Source organism: Arachis ipaensis, chromosome B01, assembly GCF_000816755.2.
Source record: "Arachis ipaensis cultivar K30076 chromosome B01, Araip1.1, whole genome shotgun sequence".
Taxonomy (NCBI): domain Eukaryota; kingdom Viridiplantae; phylum Streptophyta; class Magnoliopsida; order Fabales; family Fabaceae; genus Arachis; species Arachis ipaensis.
The window spans coordinates 18,153,524-18,157,015 of NC_029785.2; positions in this window are offsets into that span (position 1 = coordinate 18,153,524).

The following is a 3,492-nucleotide window of genomic DNA, read 5'->3' on the forward strand; positions in this document are numbered from 1 at the left end:
CACTTGGTGTGTGCTTGGGCTGAGCTTGAAGTTTACACGTGGAGAGGTCATTCTTGGAGTTGACGCCAGTTTTTGTGCCAGTTTGGGTGTTCAACTCTGGTTTTGGCTTTTTTTCTGGCGCTGGACGCCAGATTTGGGCAGAGAGCTGGCGTTGAATGCCAGTTTGCGTCGTCTATTCTTGACCAAAGTATAGACTATTATATATTGCTGGAAAGCCCTGGATGTCTACTTTCCAACGCAATTGGAAGCGCTCCATTTCGAGTTTTGTAGCTCCAGAAAATCCACTTTGAGTGCAGGAAGGTCAGAATCCAACAGCATCAGCAGTCCTTTTTCAACCTCTGAATCTGATTTCTGCTCAAGTCCCTCAATTTCAGCCAGAAAATACCTGAAATCACAGAAAAACACACAAACTCATAGTAAAGTCCAGAAATGTGAATTTAACATAAAAACTAATGAAAACATCCCTAAAAGTAACTAGATCCTACTAAAAACATACTAAAAACAATGCCAAAAAGCGTATAAATTATCCGCTCATCAAAGCTACATACAGAATTTAAATGAGACCTCCATCTAGTATCTCTAGCTCTTTGCAAAGTACCAATTTGATTAAATTCACTACCTGTCACTATTTGATTCTTGGCAATTAAGTTAACAACATTATTTGCTTAAGCAATCCTTAACTGATCATGATATTTAGGAGAAACAGTCACAACATTCACAATTAGTGTAAGTTTTGAAAAGAATTGATGAACATAGAAAACTTCTTTGGCTGTAGAAACAAGTGCTAATTCTAATCTATGAGCAAGATAATGAATGTAATAAGCAAAAGGGAAATCTTTCAAAAATAGAGCTTGCAATCCATTCCATTCACCACGCATATTACTAGCTTTATCATACCCTTATCCACTAAGATTTTGAGCATCAAGATTATGACGAGAAAGAATTGATGAAATTTCTGTTTTCAATGTCAAAGAACATGTATCAGAAACATGTATAAGATCAAAAAATCTTTCTTGAACACAACCGTGCTTGTCTACAAATCTCAAAACTACAGACATTTGTTTTCGCTTTGACTCATCTCTTGCTTCATCAATAATTATACAAAATTTAGAATCACCAATTTCTTCTCGAATTATTGCACGCACTTTTTTAGTAAAGACATGCAATATATCTTTTTGAATACTAAAAGATATATATTGAGCATTTTTAGGAGCATTTTGAAGGACAACATTATTAACATTCTGATTACAAAAAGCTAAAAACTTAATTAACTCAATAAATTTTTTTCTATTCAAAGATCCAGGACTTTCATCATCGCCTCTAAATGCACATGCTTGAAATGCAAGCCATCGAATAACATCAATAGATGTCTTCAACCTTAAGCGGTTATTTGTAATAGTTTCATCATTATGCCTATCAAGAACTTTGTCTATATACTTAGATTGAGACATTAAATCATCACAAGATTTTACATATAAATTATGGGGAGAATTAAGAATAGAACTCTCGTGACATACAAATGTACAATTCGCTCCATTGTTTACTTTCTTCCAATTACTAAATCCTAACTCTGAAAATGCATTTTTTTCATCATTGCGAGCACCATAATGTTACCAAACAAGTAACAAGACAAACAATAAGCAGCATCTTTTTCTAGTGAATATTCTAACCAACTTGAAAATTTTTTAAACCAATAATTGAAAATATCGACGGTGATTGTTATTACCAGAAGCTGGATAGCTAATATTTGTTGGTTGGTATGGCCCAACTATTATGTATGCTCTATGAATCTTATCATATTCATTGACATTATACTGCCAAATTGGACGTCGCTTTTCTGGATCCCTTTCTAGTAAAGAGATATCAACATCTCTTTCTAATCTTAGAACTTTGCCTTCATGTTGATGTATATTTTGAGTAAGATTAGAGAATTCAGTTACTTGAACTTCTTGTGAAATAAAATTAGAGGTTGACTTATTTGAACTCTAACATTATTAATAACTTTTCTCTTAAAGATTGCATTAATTTTATTTTGCTTTCTCATCATAAAATGTTCTAGTTTTTTTATCTGAAAAAAAAAATCAAATAATTATATACTCATATGAATAAATAAAGTCTAAATATTTTTTATTAATTAAATATCAATAACAATATTTTTTCACTAAATCACTATCAATTTCACTAAAAAAAAAAAAAGAAACGAAAAAAAAAGAGAGAATAAATCCTAAAGATGGATAAGCCAATTTATCTATGTGAGCAAATGAATACATTTGCTTTAATTGATTTAACGATGATTGAAGACTTTGACACTTGACAGATGACAACGAAATGAGGCGTCAAAAAGAATAAGAACATAAAGAAAGAGATTGTAGTGTTTACTATTTAGAGATTTAAAAAAAATTTAAAAATCATTATATTTTATTTGGGTCAGACTTCTTAGTTCATGCTACTATTTTTAAAAAAAAAATTGGGGGCCAAACTTTCAATTGCCTCTCATGTATCCTTCCCTGATTTGAGGTAAAAATAGAAGATAAGAAAAAAAAAGAGAAAAAAATTAGTAAAAAAATAATTTTTTTTGTTTGATTGATTAAAAAAATAAAAAAAGTGAATAGTGTTACGATGGGTAACCGGAGATTAATGGGCTGGACTCGTTAGGTTGGCCCGATCGTCTGAGGAGGGAAGCCTTCACAATAGATCACTCTTCTGGGCCTCCGTCCGACTTGTGAGTACGAATGAGCGGGGGGTAGTACCTGCAAAGACACTCCGATGCCTAAGTCAGCAAGGGCGTAAGCAGGTTTAGGAAATATTGAGACTTAGTGATACCTGAGGAGTGTCAGTGTATTTATAGTGGTGAAACAATAACCACCGTTGAAGTAGTTCCACATTTTGAGATGGATAACCGTCCCTTTATCTTAGGAAAGTTGAGATATGGCCCCTGGAAGTGGGTTGAGAGATTTTAGGGGCGGTTACTAGCTTGAATGAGTGCCTATCTGCCAGCTAATCTTAGTTCCTGACTTCTTTAGGGCAAGACATGTTAAGAACCGACTTCTCCAAGGGAAGGTCGGTGTAGGATGAGGCCCAATCCTTTGGGTTGGGCCTTTCATTTAGACCTGGGACTTAGCGTTGGGCCAGGATATAAGCAGTGCCCTTACTCGAGCCCAATTTCTTTTAAGAGTTGGGGTCGAGTATTTAACTCAGGACCGTAACTGACCTGATAGGGGACCGACGTGATGTTTCAGAACCGATGTGTTTTAAATTCTCGACAGTCGCGTCTAATCAAACGTCGCGTCCGTTAGGGATTTATGTATTCATACGCGGGGATCAGTTACATTGGGAACGGTGCTTCTCTTTAAATGATGGCTTCCGTTTTTACCATTATGCCCCCCAACATTTTTATAAATACTTTCCCTCTCTTTCCTTGCTTTGTTTCTGAAAATTTTCACACTTCCTCTCTTCTGTTCGGAAGAAGCTTTTGTTCGAAGGAATTCATCT